The sequence below is a fragment of the Eutrigla gurnardus genome, assembly GCF_963514095.1.
Source record: "Eutrigla gurnardus genome assembly, chromosome: 3".
NCBI lineage: Eukaryota > Metazoa > Chordata > Actinopteri > Perciformes > Triglidae > Eutrigla > Eutrigla gurnardus.
Window position 1 is genome coordinate 26,451,907 of NC_139917.1, and position 17,471 is coordinate 26,469,377.

Sequence of the window (17,471 nt, forward strand, 5' to 3'; positions counted from 1 at the left end):
ATTATAGCGTTGCCATTCACCAATGCATTCCAACTGGAGTAAAACTCGAGATGGGAAGGCGTCTGCGTGTGCACAAGGGACGGCCGTTTAATAACGCTGTGATGAAAATGTGCCTTATTTTCCTCCTTTTTATTTCATTAGATTTGTTTCGGGAAACAAACATTGCCCTCAGCTGCGTATCCGGGTAGTCATTCAGGAGCATGAGTCATCCGCCGGCTGCAAGGGAAGAACAGTCATGCATCACTAAAATGTTGCTCGTTTGCCAGTCGAGACTCGCTTCTGAGTAAACAGCTTTTAACTTGAGCAGATATGACGCAGCGCGCCACATTAAGAATGAGCGATTGTCCATTTTCTTGGTGTTTATCCAAAAACTTGGGTATGCAGACTCTCTCCTCCTGCTGGCGCTGGGTCCCTCAAACATAATTTTCATTTTAGGCTCCTTGTGTGTGAGGGATATAGGCAAAACGAGGGCTATTTATTTATTCTTGATCAAATAAAGTAGTGACCTCACATAAATGTGTTTCCCTGAGGGATTACCCCTCCAATCGGAAGATTGGCGGTTCGAATCCCGGCTCCTCCAGTCTGCATGCCGAAGTGTCCGTGGGCAAGCTACTGAACCCACTATTACCCCCGATGCTGTGCCATCGGCACGTGAATGTATAAACGAGTAAGATCCTGATGCCATCGGTGTATGAATGTGTGTGAACGGGTAAAAGTGAATGAATGTGAAGCGCCTTGGAGTAGCTAGTTAGCTAGAAAAGCCATTTCCCATCATAAATCCCTAATTTTGACATTACAGCCCACAAACTCCACAGCGCTCTCCAGTAGAAAGTGAAATCATTCTCAGCAGGAAGTTCATCCCCAACATGAGCTCTCCCTCACTTGAGGCTTGTGATGCACAGTGAACATCATTGCGGAACAGCGTGCAATAAGTCACGGGAGACGGTGAAGCCTTGTAGGCGCTGTCTCGATATTAGATGAGAGCCAGTCAGGTAGCGAGCTGAAGCAATAACGTCTGTCCCCGGAGAGCACAATGTACCCGTTTTACAGCCTGCATCAATGTTATTCCGGCTGCTTCTCCCAGAGAACAGCGACGCTGCCAAAAGTTATCCAGAAGTGGATTTGGTAAGAACTCCTCCTGCATTTTAAAGATGGTGACGAAGCACATCCGATATAACACTTTTTAAATCCGTCCCCGAACCTCACCATCACCACGACGAGAAAGTGTAAACAGAATCAAATGTGTGTATTAGACAGTAGCATGCAACAGATCCAAAGGAAGTGCCACAATACAACCTCTATTAAGCAAACATAAATCTTCCTATTTGTTTAATATTATATTGTGAAATTGTGATGTAGAAATGCCAAAATAGAATAAAAATATGAATCTGTCAACAATTATTATTTTAATGGCTTAGCATTTTATACATACATCATTACAAAGTACTGTTATACATGGCACTATAGGCTGCACTACATGTTATTAATGACCGGTTAAATAACACATTTTATATGATATGTAATAGGGGGTCACTATAAATCTTGGGTGTCCTTGGCCTGAAAACGTTGAAAACCTCTGCTTTAAAACACGTTTTATCATGGGTCGCTTCATTTGAATGCAAATGAGTAACATTTAGGATATAAACCGTATCTCTATCTGCACACTGAGGCTGTGAAATAATTTTCCATTCACAAAAATCTGCCTTTATGTCCCCTCAGGCCGCGTCGACTGGGATACTCTCACAATTCCTTATAAGTCTTTAATACTTTAAGCACTCTCAAGGACTCATTTAATGCTGCATTCAATTCACTGTTGGTAAGTGGACTTTGTGCACCTGCTATTTGATGGAAGTCGTCTTTGTTTTCTTCTTTTTTTTTACAGCCAGCGAAGACAAATGGCTTGGAAACGCTGCAAATACATCAAAGTTTCTGAGCGGAGGAATGTCATGGTAAATTGTATGTTTGCAGGCAGAGTTTTTGATGCTTGGATGCTTTAAATGGAACAACAAAGAAGACCTAGAACTGCAAAGTGCCTCTCTAATAGATTCTCAGGGGTGCATTTATCACCATGTTGCATTTTGTTTATTTAAAGGTGGGAAATAAATGTACACTTTTATTATTTACCCTGAAGTGCAGGCTGTTACTCAGCAATGCTTTGAGACTTTCAAGTTGTTAAAAAATGAGTTGAAAGTTCACTGAGGAGACGCCCGGCGCCCGCATGTCTTCATGTTTGCATGCTTTGAGAGAGAAGTGGGATGGTTCCCACGGTGCCGTTCCTCCTCTGAAGATGCGCCCAGGGCTTAATTACATTTAAGGCTTTTGATGAGTTTAAATCTCAGATTTTTCTTTTACTTTATAGTGGTCAGCCCAGCAGATACCATCAGGCCTTGTTGTTGCTTCTTGCGGATTTCAAAAGGATGCGGGACGTCTTAGTTTTCTTTTTCACGGTCACACAGATAAGCTTTCAAACAGACGTTTGACTCGAATGCATTTTATATTTTGTGTCTGTGTGTGTATGAATAAGCTTGTCTCTTTCTTTCTGGCCACTTCCTCCTCTTTTTCACTATCTGAGTCACACACGTAGACACTCTTTTATCCTGTCATGGAGACGGCAGTGGGAGCCGTCAGATCTCCCCCAGTGGGGTTACCCAGTTGCAGGGGTTCACATCACATCTAACACACACACACACACATGTGACCGTTGGACAGGCACGATTTATTCCCTTTTGTGTGATGTTGTCAGGGGCAATCACATCTGAAATACCCCAAGCTGATTCATTCTGAACATCAACCACTTGGCAATTGTCTTCCTTTCTGTGAATGTTACAGCTGAGCCACTGCAGCAAAAGTCAAATTCCCTGCCAACATCCCAACATTATTATGAGTGTGTCTACGCTTTACAATCCAGTCTTTATTATTTGCAAGGGGGGGATTTAGGTACAGGCTATTGCTTCTCTGCAAAGAACATTAATGCATGTTTTATACTTTGTAATAAATATGTTTTGATGTAGAAACGCTTGATAAAATTAATAAAATGATGAAAATATGCTAATTTGATTGTGATGCAATGTGCTTGTTTGTTTTGGGGGGGCAATAATGATTTCCTGTCTAAAGCAAAATGCTATTTTGGTGTTTTTGCCCTTGTTTTCATATTTGAAATAAACAATTAAGCACCTGTGGTTTCAGATCAACTGGAACAAATAGCTTCAATTTGCGACTTCAAATGTCCTTCATGACAATAGCCATTAAACCGTGGAAATGATTTGTAAAATAGGCAGACGTTTCGACACGTGATAGCAGGAAAAGCTCGGGTGTAATCAATAGCATTAATCAAAGCCACATTCCATTAAGGTGTGATGGTTCCAGGCTGCAGCGTTGGGCACGCTGGATCAGTGGCACAGGTCAATAGATAAGACTCATTGTTAATGTTATTGGATCCACCTGTGCTTCTTCTGTATCTGCCGTGAAAAGCCATCTTCTCCTTTTTCCCCCTTCACTGGTTTATTGCTTTATTGAACCAGTGACATTTATCAGACACAATAGCTACAGTCTTCAACGTGGCCAGATAAACAAGAGCATGTACAGTAACGGTCAAATAAACAACACTAAAATAACTTAAATGAAGGAAAAGGAACAGAAATGACAAAGTTTAAGCAGCAAAACTATTAAACCAGCAGTTTAAGTAGATTATATTGTGTAATTACAGAGAGCAAATTCTGGGCTCCTTCACTTGTCATATAGAGATATGTGAAAAGTTTAAATTCTTGAATGCTGCCAAACAAGCCTGCACTAAAATATCTAAGGCCCAATCTCCACACTCATACAGACTGTCAACTGTCAAATCATCGATTCATGTCCCAGACACTTTGAGCCTTTTATACCCACTTTCTGTAAGTCCCCATTTCTGCAAGCTTTGCCTGAGGGAATTACCCACAAATCATATCGTTAAACACAGGGTAACCAGGCGGAAACTCTGAGGAATTTATAACCCAATCTCCGCACTCACTGACTTTGAGGCACGTTAACGCAAAGTCCGTGAGGGTTTAGGGCTGTCCCACTGTCAAATTATCGAGTGCTTGAGGACTCTCTTGCAGACACTTTGAGCCTTTTATACCCACTTTCCATAAGTCCGCATTTCTGCAGGCTTTGCCCAAGGGAATTACCCACAAATCATAGCGTTGTGACGTTAAACACGGGGTAACCAGGGAATCCCGGAGGATTTAAAACGAGAGGATGGCATATTACATTACATATATTTATGCCATTTCAAGCCCTCGCAGCCTCTCACACTCGATCATTTACCAGGTGACGTCAGTTAAGTTCCTGAGGGTTCAGGGTTTAAGGTCTTCGGGGGTGGGACCTTGGAATTGGGCCTAAATATGCCCTTTGACAGAAGATATCTTGACATGTTACAGTATGAAAAGCTCAAGTGTGAATAATCAAATATATTATTCTAAATAATAATGAACTGACTCTTTTTCCAAGATGTATTGTGCATGCTGGCCTACTGAGACACTTTAATAACAGAGCCATTGCTAATGGTATTAGTGAGATCTATTCTTCAAATACTATGACACGTCAAAATATCTGCTGTGACAAAGGGATATTCAACATGAGTTGACCAAACATCCATTTTCTCATGTAAAAGGAGACAGGATGTCGATTTTAGAGGGTTTAAGTGGAGCCACGAAGTCTGAGTAACACTGTAATAAAAGGCCTTTTTTATTTTATGGTTGGGAATGAAGCCCATTTCCGACACAGAAAAAAAGAGAAACGTTCTCAAAATATGACTTTGTATCTCAAAATAATGACTTAATATCTCAAAATAATAAGAAACGTTCTCAAAATAATGACTCAATATCTCAAAATAATAAGAAATGTTCTCAAAATAATGACTTAGTATCTCAAAGTAATGACTTAATATCTCAAAATAATAAGAAATGTTCTCAAAATAATGACTTAGTATCTCAAAATAATGACTTAATATCTCAAAATAATAAGAAATGTTCTCAAAATAATGACTCAATATCTCAAAATAATAAGAAATGTTCTCAAAATAATGACTTAGTATCTCAAAATAATGACTCAATATCTCAAAAATAATAAGAAACGTTCTCAAAATAATGACTCAATATCTCAAAATAATAAGAAATGTTCTCAAAATAATGACTTAGTATCTCAAAATAATGACTTAATATCTCAAAATAATAAGAAACGTTCTCAAAATAGTGACTCAATATCATAAAATAATAAGAAACGGTCTAAAAATAGTGACTTAGTATCTCAAAATAATGAGTTAGTGATAATGTTATTATTTTGAGATACTAAGTCAAAAACTTGAGGAAGTTTTTCATTGTTTTGAGAACGTTTCTCATTAAAGTGTAGGAGCGAAAATGGGCGAGGGGAAGCCTAGCTAACGTTCAGGTAGTCACGTGACCCGTGTCACGTAAAACGACCACACCCTCGGTCGAAGGGCGGTTTGTTAAGCTAGCCGCGCTCTCTGTCCGCTGCTGCCACCTGCTGCTTTCTAAATTATACAGTCAAACAACTTCAACACTTCAAACAACGTCAACACTTAATTAGGAAACCCGTCTTGGAATCATCTCACGTTGACTTTCTCTTGGCTAAGTGGAAGAATGTTAAGTCGTTTAGCGATTAGCATTAGCTTGGCATGTTAGCTTCGTCTGTTAGCGGCGCCTCAAGCTTGAAGTAGTCACAAATCGCCCGTTGGACCACAACTCCTACCTGAGGACAACTCTTCCCCCAAGGACTTTCCTCACTAAACGTATGTAAAGATGTCTTGGACGCTGCTTCATTTCACAAGTCGAAGGTAAGAGTTTGCTATCTTATGCTGGCTGCTAGCTAATTTCTGCTGTCATGCTGTTTTGTGCAATGTTGTGAGTTAATTGTATTGTAATTTTTTTTTTAGTTGTGCACATGCATTATGATTCTTTAATGTTGTCTGCAACGTGCAGTGTTTTTTTATTAGTAGAGCTTTACAGCATATTTCACCCTCCAGGCTGTTGGTGTTGTGCTTTTTTTTGTGTCTCAAGCTAAATGATGTTACAGTGTTTTATAATAGCTACACAAAGTATAATTTATTGTGTAATGCTTTTAGAAATATAAACATTAGTGCACACAGCCAATCCACTACCTTTATAATACTAATAGATTTGAAAGGGAAACACATGACTATGGTTGCACTTATAATAGTCACATTTACATTGTCTCTATATATTTCATATTTAGCTGAGCATTATAGGAAGATTTGAACTCAAAGAAGGCTTGCTTTGCCATTCTTTAAACACACAGAGTTTACTCCATGCTTTACCGTCCTTCTACTCGAAAACAGCTGCCAACCTTATGCTCATGTTCATAACTCATGGTGATCCGCTGCTTCATAACACTTAATGAGAATAAGTGAGCTCTTGTTACTTGCGGTAACAATAGCAAAGCCTGCTGCCACACATGAGGTGGACTGACCTGATTTCACAAGGTAGTTAATTTCCCTGCTGGTTTGAGGTGAGTATATGGCAGCGAGGGCTCACATTACTGCTGCAAACACCGTCTCAGCATCGCTGCTGCTCATCCAGTCCTTTATCAACCCCACCTCCACCGCTAGTATCCACCTGTAGGCTCTGATTCCCCCGTGGAGGAGTTTATCACTGTCACCCCACAATCTGTGCTGTGCTGAGCTTGGTGTTTGCTTGCAGGGAGTGATTTCAGGTCCGTCTCCAGACACCAGATTCACTCTGTCCTGCTCTGTATCCATTTAATAATACAGCCATTCAGTTGAGTGTGTGTGTGTGTGTGTGTGTGTGCTGTTCTTGACTTGTCTGTGGTGCACCAGTGTATGATATGTATCCAATGCATATATATATTTTCAAGTTGAATCTTAACCTGCAGGCATCTGTTGCTCTTGTGATCCATGTCGGTCTCTTCTTATAGCCTGTTTTGTTTCTGCGTGCATATTGTTTTGCATTGAAAGCTCTCGCCTATTGTTTTGTGTGGTGAATTGTTCCGTTCGCCTCATGTGCTCTTTGATGCAAACCAATTACCTTCCTCTGACAAATGGTACTGAAAGTGAATTGAACTGAACTCGTTAAGTGTGGACGAATAAAGGAATTAGTGTTAAGCACAGGCCATTTCAATTAAGGGAATCTCAGCACCAACAGTTGAGTGGATGTCTCCTATTGTTACTTTGCTGCATATTGTGGTTATATTGACGTTTCTTTCTTTCTTTTGAACATGAAATCTTTCTCCACACTGTTACTCTCTCTCGAGCAATGAGAGATGCCTGAAATGATGTTTGAACCACATCAAAGGTGGTGGTTTTGTGAAAGCCTGCTGTTTGTTTGGATCGAGCGCTACAGAACTAAGAAAATGCAACAGTTGAAGTGTGAAACGGATGAGCTAATGCCGTGGATTTCAATGTAGGACTGTATACACGTAGCATAAAAAAGCACCACTGCCAATATGCTGCTTTGACAGAATTTACCGTCATTGTCGACCAGGACAACCGACAAGCTGTCCAACGTTTCTCAGTAGAGAATGGAAACACTCTCCAGCCGCATACTATTGCAGTTTCACTTCACAATTCCATATATTACCATTCTCCATCCAAAAACTGTATGCATGCCAGCTTTTATGATTGTACCGAGACTCTCAGTGTGGTTAATCCTGCAGTCCCCTTGTGGTTTTATCTACTTGTTGAAAGGGAAGTACCGTGAAGGACAGGAGAGAACCCCCTTTGAATTGCCTTTGGCTTTTTACATTGAGCGGACCATTGTATCAAAAATTCATACCTCATATACGCGGCTGAGGCTTTTCAATTGGTAGAATTTTTTTTTATAATAAATGGTTTCACCCACTGTTTCATCAAAGGCAACATCGATTCTTATTAAATGTCTCAGGTCTTGTTTTTGAGTAAGGGACACCTAAAAATCAAATAGGGATCAAATGATATAGGATTTTATGGAAACAAAACAATCTGCAAAAATGTAAAGCAGCTAAGATATTTCACTACTGTGTGATATGTGGAGTATGAACAGTCCGAACTAGAACACACAAGATAATTTGTTAGCTCCTCTTTGGCAGACTTTAGATTTGAGACAACAAAATGTGTCATTTCCCAAAACAAAAGGGACTACATATTCCATGAGAGAAAATATCTGTTTTTTTGTACAGCCGGTCCAAGAAGAGCTCGCCAAGCTAGTGAAGCTATATTTGTACTGATGGAAGCATTCAGATCTCTGTTGCCTTTGGCATCCTCCTATCTCTCCTTTTTGTCTTGGAGAAAAAATGGAAAGCAAGCTTCAGAGTATACGTCGTGAGATAAGAAACATAAGGAAATAGTCATCAAATGAATTACCTTTTAAAAAAAAATAAAAATAATAACAATTATGTACGTTATGTAAAGGAAACTAGAAGATGAGTGGCATTAAACTATGGTTGAAAATGATCACACTCTGACTCTCACACTCAAACAAAAGTGGAGCGTTTTCTTCAAAAGGATTTTATAACATTGCATGGCTTCAGCACTGGATTGCACGTACGGTGTCCGACCCCTCGAGGTATTTGACATTGTCATTTGCAGCAGGTACTAAATTGTGTGAAAGCACATCTGACACATGTATCTGGCGAATGGTTAATAACGGTGAATGATCAAAGTGTGACAGAACAGGCACAGGTCCCATCCACACAATGGCTACAGGGAGCCAAGAGCAACAAAGCTGATATGTGACAGTGAGAGACAGGAGGATTGTCTTTTGACTGAGCCGTGCAGCATCAAAAAGACTAGCTGACGTACTGTGCTGGTTAAAACTTTTTTTCATGTAAAGTAAAGGACATAGGACAGTGTTTGATATAGAATGCAAATATTCTATATTTACAAATTCAAACATTTATGAACGTATTTGTGCTCTTGGTTCCAGGATTAGACAATGTGTGCATAGAGTTTAATACTTTAATGAATCTAAATGGGGAGACACGTCTGTGCATGCAGGTATTATCTATCTATTGTTATTCTGGTGACCATACCCTGACAGCTGATGAGTTTGTCCAAAACACCCCCTGCCTCCCTTCTCCTATTTGGTCATTGGTTTGAATGATATATTCTCTATGTTGTGTTGGCGATGGCCCTTGACCTTGATCAGTCTCTTTTTGTCAATTTTTCTATAATATGTGAATATTGTATACTTTGTAAATTTGTAGAAATGAGTCACAGGTTAGTAATTTAATTAAAAAAAAGGTAAATAATTGTCTTTAACACCTGGGTGCTGTAGAAGTAAATACCTTGTGCATGTGGCACCTACTGCAGTGGTGATAGTTTTGGGAGATATTTGTCACATGAGTTACAGTACAGTGGGCTGTATTCGGTCTGGCTATGCTGGCAATACCTAGGATGAATTCCTAGTTGGTTTTATTTGTCAATAATAGAAATATAACCCGTCACTCAACATGTCTTTTGATACCTTGGAAGAGAACTAAGTAGTTCCACGTCATGACCGAACATCCTGTCTTACTATACACGGGTGACAATGATGCCAGGGGGATTTTTTTGGCAACGACATACATTCTTTGATTTGGAAGTCAGCCACAGAATAGTATCACTCCCGCTTTCCTGGCATGTCCCAAATCCCAGCATGCTCAGCTCGACTGCTCCTGGAGGGGCTGCGTAGGAGTGACAGACAGTTATTAGCGACATCCTAAATCAGCCGTATACACTGATCAAAGTGCTGCATTTTTCGGACTGAAATTGGACTTGGGCTGGCCTCAGAAAACTCAAGATGACGTTCTGTACTGTCTGGTTTCATTTCCAGCGCAGAGTTTTGAATGATTGAGTGTGGAAATGATGAGGGAAAAGTTCAAATGGAGACCAGCAAGTTCTTGGTTGGTTTCTACCAGAGGGGGCTAAGAGGTGTTGTTATTCAAATGCAGATCTTAAGGGTTTGAACGCTTATGGCCGTTTCTGTTCTCCTTTCACTTTTCTTTCCTCTGCCAAGCGTAAATTGGAAATCAGGAGCTAGCCTTTTTTTATTTTCCAGGCTGTAGTTGGAATGAATCTCCTACTGAAACAATGTCATTAACCACATATGAGGCAAAAGAGGCCTCTGAATTCCTGCAAAGCAATTCTCATTTACAATGTCCTCTGTTTCTAAGGACTGGAGATACAAGATACTCTCTGAATGGCATCCAAGGCTATCTTTATTCAATGGGACTGTTGCTATGTAGGACTGTTGCTATGGAGGAGTCTCTCACCCTCTCATGGAGATGGACAGCTGTAGCGTCGCCACAGGGAGGAGCCCTTTCTCTCCCTTCGTCTCCTGTGATGTTTCCTGAGGAGTCCGAACCTGAGGGAGTGGGTGGGGGTTCCTTCTCTGACTCACACTGAGGAGGAAACTGACCAAGTTCAAGAAGTGATCAAAGTTTGCATCTGTGCAATGGATACTCTTAGTTGCTCTCAACAGTTGTAGGCTATTTATGCATCATTGCTGCCTTTTTACATTCTGAACAGTGGCTCTGTGAATAATATCCATAGTATATACATTTTCCATGATGTTCATAAACTTTGGAATATGCACAGGAAACAGATGCTCGATCGCTGCCGATGTTGTTGTGTAGTCCCTGATATATTGTGAGCTTGTAAGAAGTGGGGAGATATGGCAGAACAATTATTCAGTTGTAGAAATAACAAATTGCAGAATGGCTGGTTAACAGCCTGTCTTGTCAAAATGTTTTTAACATCCGAGACCGATTCAGCATTTCACCATATGACGTTTTACTGAGAGTGTTGTAACATCAAACACACCGAATTTTATTAATCGGTACAGACAGAGACTGTAATATTCAGTTTCTACACGGATTTTAAAGACAAATCTCTCTTTATCCCCTTTTTCATTATGACAAGAGAGGTGGGACTAGGGATTGTAAGTGAGTGTCTCTGAAGGGAGGAGAGATGGGTTTGTGTCTGTTTTCTCATGGTTCCTGTTTTATTTAGCTAGCTATATAATTTGTATGGGAGCTGTTATCCCAGAATGTATACACAAGTATACAGCAAGGACTCGCTGTCTGGCATATCTGAGGGCTGAGCATCTGATTTACTTCACAATAGGTGGGTGTCTTGTTGGGCATGTGACATGTTCAATATTAATATACTCTGTGTAACAGCGGGGGCGGAGCTTCAGGGCTCTGCGGCCTGCGCATGTCATCTGCAGCGTGCAGCAGACAGCAGCTGGCTCGTTGACTGCAGTTCACTTTGGCTGCTGGACAGCAACACAGGAACATCGCCACTCTGCCATTGCAACTCAAATTGTGTACGTTTTTGCTATACTCGTATGTGAAACTAATAACGTTGCCGCTGGTAAAATAAGATGCCTGTGCATGTTAGTGCCTGTGAGGGAGAGCAGGCAATTAAAAAAAAATATAGGTTATTAGATGAACCATCTGTCAATCAAAGTGTTGCCGAAATGACTTGGGAAAGGTGAAAAACATCTTTCCCATTGAGAAAAGCCTTCAGTGCTGTTCTTCGCTCAAGTGAAGAGTGAGAGAGAGCCATTATCGGCACAATTTACTTAAATTTAGGCTATAATGTCTTTTCAATGTGGAGCTTTGAATTTTTAATGCTGGTACTTAAATTCATAATAATTCATCATATATTTTATTATATATTGTGAGTAAAATCTGAATCTGCAATGTAACCAGTCTCTCTGTCAGGTAAATGTTGTACTACAATGTTTTCCTCTGACTTAGAAGTACACACTAAGTTGTATGTTGAGTTGCATGTTTTTAAGGGGCTTTTGTAACTTATTTCAGGGTACAATGAGCTAGAATATTTCTCATATCTTAACATAATAAATCTATTTCTGATTGGGAGCCTTTTAGCTGGGGGCCACAGGCAGATGCCTATTGTGGTAGTCTCCCCCCTGCTTTGTTTCCCGGGGAACCTTTTTTTTTTTCAGGGTCGGATTAAGTGCGTCTTACTTTCTCTGGGAATGATGGGAATGGCAGTGGTAACAGAAGTACTCCAAACATGATTATTAAAAGTGTGTTCAAGGTGAGGCTTTCAATTCATGATGCTGGATGTTTTAATGAATAACAATGCATAATACATTCATTCTGACGCAACCAGCAACATTTCTCTCTCAGGTAAATGCAGTACTACAATGTTTTCCTCTAAAGTAGAAGTACGACAGTTGAGTTGCATATCTTATAAATACTGTGGGGCCCTTTTGTAAGTAATTTTTGGGCACAATGAGATGATTGATCGATTTATTTTGGATTTAAGAGACAGACACATAATCCAAACGATAACATGTTGAAGTGATGACACGTATTTCCAACATGGTCTTTGATTGGAATACTTTTAATATCTAAACATCATAATACTGTAGAACTATAGCTGTTTGGGGCCCTTTTTAGTAGTTTTTCCACCCGTGAAGCAAACTGTAGGTCTATTTTCCTGTTGTTTCTGTGTGTGTGTGTGTGTGTGTGTGTGTGTGTGTGTGTGTGTGTGTGTGATGCAACTATGTCATGGCTAGTGTATTGCAACACCCATAGAAGCTCATAGTTGAGTGTGAAGAAACGCCACAGGCCAAGCATTCGGCATGTTCTGAACAGGCATGTTTTGAAGGGTTCTGCTGCTATAGCTAGAATCCAGAGGATTGCTGGTATGATACAAGGATTTAAGCCTCTGTGTAAGTCATGGTTTGATTTTGGCATTTTCAGCCCAGGGTTTGCAGTCCTCCATGTGATTCGGTGTAAGCAACACAAAAAAGCACTTTATTGTGATGAATTAAACATGTCCCGTTTCGTGCTTCAAGTCACTTTTGGCTTTTTAAACTAAGACCACAATCTTTCTCTTACCTTAACCAAGTGCTGTGAGCGATTAAACATTACCACTCAATAAAACCTTAATCATGCTTTACTTGCTACTTGATGTTGGAGGGAAAACTAATTAAAACGAAGCCACTGAAAGAAACATTTTCAAGGTGCATTCTATATAAATATTTTGTGCAAAACTTTTCCTCATGTTATAAAAACATCATCCATTATGTTTCAATTAATTTCCTGTTGCAAATTAGTAGATGTAAAAAATAATTTTGAGGACGCAGCGTTCACAGAGCTGGTATGATTTGAATCTGCGAGAATGTGTGCACATTGGATCATAAAAGGCTCATTCAAATACTTCCCTTAAATACCCTATGATGCTTGTCTAGTATACCGCCCACAGCTTTACTGTTGCTCTCCACATTCATGCTACATTCGTGTATATGCTCAATTGAAAATCCTCAAGTCTCTCGCTACATGTGGAAGTTGAAGGACTTCCTGCTGGAGGAGAAAGTGTGCATCATATAACGAGGCTGGTGTTTTGAGCATTGCAGCACTGCCCCTCCGCAGAGAGCTGCAATCAGAGAACATCCTGGTCTGTGAAACCCACTGAGTACAACCTGCTGCTGCAGGTTGGCTCTGCTACAATGCTCAAAGATCAGGCCTGCAAGGACATAGTCGCCATCCCAAAGTGCCTACCTGCTGCAGCTGTTTTAACGTAGGCCAGTGCTAGGAGGCTGCGCCAGCATCTGTTAAGACTGCTGTGCGTTATTGGAGTGAAACGGGCATTGTCAAAGCTCTCCTGCACTTTCCATGTGGAATAACCAGAAAATATCCACGCTTGATTCACCGTTGCTTTGTTGCCAGTCCACATGACGAGCCAAGCCAGCCATTGAGAACATTCAGGGCCAGCCACGGATTCAGTGTCATCCAACAATTCCCTCATCATCAAGCTGCTACTGTTGTGTTACAGATTACTGCACAACAGATCAAAACTTTCTCAGGCTTGTTTGGCAAGTTTAATTTGCACGCTCATGCACACGTTCTGAGCATTTTACACCGCAAGTGCTCATGTAACATCCTGTTTCCCCAGGTTGTAGAGTTTGCCGTGAACACCTGCTGCGGTGGGTGTTTGAATTCTTGATCATTCTAGTGGCAGCAGCAGCAGCTGTGGGCTGATGCTCTTTGTATAAATACCACCCGCATGTGTTTCTCTGAACGGAGCCAGAATACAGATAAGCCCCGGTTATATACGCAAAACACCTCCCCATTAGTTCCACTGAGATAATGTGTGCTTCCTTGTACTAAAAGCCACACCTGCTATGGGTGATTTAGTCCCTCTATTTGTCTTTCAGAGTCACACCTCTTTTCCTTGTTTTCCTTTCATGGTCCTTACACAGTTGCCTATGTTGGTCTTCACCCTCCTCCGGTTCCTCCCGCCGTCCCTCCATTGTTCCCGGGCTCCCTCGTCTCTCACCCTGCCACTTGTCTAACCTTTGAGGGGCTTCCTAACTTTGGCCTGTAACAGGGGTCATCCGCTCTCTCCCAGTGTTTCCATTGGCAGGCTATCACTCAGCAGCAGCGCAGGAAATGCTAATGCCTCACACCACCACTACGGCCACACAACTACATACGAGCGGTTGCATTAGAACAGCGAACTTCAAATAGAACAGGCTCACTTGAGATGATGAGAACAGATTTATACTACAAGACAATATTGTTTTTAGAAAAGCCCTTCATGACTGGAACAGTTGTTCCATACTCCAGAGTCAAGTACCAGGTAGCTTATCTGTTTGTAGTACTGTGACGTTACAGGTTGATGTTTATTTGACCTCATAAACAGTCTTTAACAAACATCGACTGCAGAGGGCAAATCAACACAGTATGAATCATTGATTGCACTTTTGAACTTAAAAAAAAGAAGTGAAAGTGATGGTTAAGTGTAATTTATATATATATATAAAAGAAATCAAGCAGACAGTAAATCTGACAGAGACCAGCAGGGACCATCTCTACCTCCCACTGGCCTGTGAAATCCTGCATTGACTCGGTTGTCCTGAAGCGTCTGGCAGAGCCGCTGAGCCGCTCAGACATCCTTATCTCCATTCAAACATGGCAACTCATAGATTATGGATGGTTCATGCGGTATGAGGCCATGTCCTCCCACGGATCATGGGGAGGCAGAGTACTCAAAACACACAACAAGTGAGAACCTGCAGTACACATGGATCACAGTCATTATTGATGCCCCCTGGATATCTGTGATAGCAGGTATGTGCAGCACAATGCACCTCCTGGGGTAATGAGTGGAATGGATGACTGGTGGCTGACAGGCTACATTTGGTATGATTACTGGTTTTAAATATACATATACATTATGGTCCATGAAGCTTTGATATGATTGTAAATTACTATGGATTAACTGGACCTGTGCAGAATCATGCGAGTGGCCTCCCAGTTAGAGAATTGAAACAAATAATTCCAACTCTGCCTCTGCACATTTGACCTATTTTGAATGTGTGTCCCGCTCTTTTAATATATTCATACATTGTCAATATAATATGAGATCTGACAGAGTATTCAGAGGATCAAAACTGTTTGTTCATTCATCTACGAGCCCTCTGGCTCATTAGTGATTGTCGTTTTGAAAATGGAGCTTTTGAAAGATAAGAAAATCATGTTTCAGCTCAGAACAAGAGCATTTCAAGGCAATTATTTTTTCCCCCCCTTTACTGTTCAGTCTGGTTTCATTACATCTCCAAATTGATTTTAATAGACAACAAGAACTTTTGAAGTTATAATCAGTGATTTGGTTTATTGGGCAAACTGATCAAGGGAGACCACATCAAGGCTCCCAGACGCGCTTTCACACAAATGCGATGCCTCCTTTTCTGTCACACGCACAGAAATACCTTTTACTTCGCTCCCACTAGTCCATCTGTGTGGCAGGCTCCATTGTCCATTAATGGGTGCTGCCTAGACCCCGCCTCCCTCCACCATCCCTCTTTACTCCAATCAAGACCCCTCTGGAAGGAGGCGGTATGCTGGCCAAAGTGAGGGGCCCCACATCTCTATAGGTGGTGATAAATCAGTCCTCATCAAGAACTTAAATCACTATGGTTAATAGACTTAGTCTGGCCCGTGTGCTTTGGACCACCAGGGCCAGTAGTAACAACCCGCCCCCCACCTCCCTTACAGGAGGAGGGAGAGAGGAATCTGGGCCAGGCCTCCAGGCCAGCTCCTACTACCAAGTCCAGCCCTCCACAATAGAGATCCCAGCCAACGGGGAAGCCTCTTTGGAAAGCTGCTGAAGAGATGACTAATTATTACACACAGGCATCTACACATCGGAGTCCCCCCTCGTCTTCTACCTCTTCACGATTCCTGTTGCTGTGAGTGAGGGGAAAACGATGAAGGGAGAGCAGCTGAAAACAAAAGCGAAATAAAGAAAAGTAAGCAGAAAGTAGTAGGGCTGTGATAAGTGTGTCTCTGAGAGAATAAAATAACAAGATGAGAGTGAAGAGGATAAAGAGATGGTCCAAAGGCTGTTGGATGGCAGGCCAACTTTGGGAGGGCCAAAGGGGTAAAGGCCCCCTATTCAGTACGTGCCACCAAGTGGTTTGTTCCCACAGCTAAACACAGGCACAGCCAGGGGCACCACTGAGGCAGAAGAGAGGCGCCCTTTCTCTCCCTGAAAAGAAAATGTCCCCCAGAGCAGGAGTGCTTCTAAATCTTTTTCATTTTCTTCTCGTCTCTTTACAAGCTCTTGTTTGAATTATCACCATGGCCGCTTGTTCATCACCTATGGAAAACAGTTTTGAAGAGACCACTCCCACAAACGCTTTCATCTTGGGAATAAATAAGAACTACTGCATATTAGGCTTGGGCGGTAATACGGTAATACGGTATACCACGGGTCTTAAAAATAGCAACGGTATCAGTTTCAATACCGTCATTAAAAAAATGCAATGCACTTATATAGGAGAGAGAGAGAGAGAGAGAGAGATTAAAAAAAGATGGCGAGTCACGCACCGAGTGACCTGGTTGAGGCTGTTGTATGTGCATATCCGTGGGAAGTGGGGGTGCGGCTGCACCGCTACTCAGTCACAAAAATATCCAAATAATTACATAGGCTACGTTAGTGCCGCGATTAGGATATGACTGGACAAAGCCGACACGTATGTTATCGCCTTCTCCCACTTGAAATGATCCCTCGGACTTTCCTGATGACTTGCTCAACGTTAATTGTGCTGTTTTTAATTAATCCTTTATGTCTCCAAGTGTCTCGGGCCGGGTTCGGGCAGAGAAGATAAACTCTAATGAGTTTAGTGACGTCGTCTGAGCCTTACGTCATCATTTTTAATTAGTCACGGTAATCCCGTATACCGGGGTAAAATAGGGAGGAGGTTTGACGGTATCAAAATTTGGATACCACCCAACTCTACTGCATATAGTTTTATTATAACGTACCAGTGTGTGCCCTTGGATTTACAGATTACTTGCAGGCTATATACCCTTGAAATTATATCAATATTAAATGCCATTTTCCCATTGAAAAATGTACAGAACATTGTCAGTGAGAAGCACAAAGCGAAGCAAGTACCTGTGTATTGATACTGTTGAAAATTAGTATTGAAAGCGTT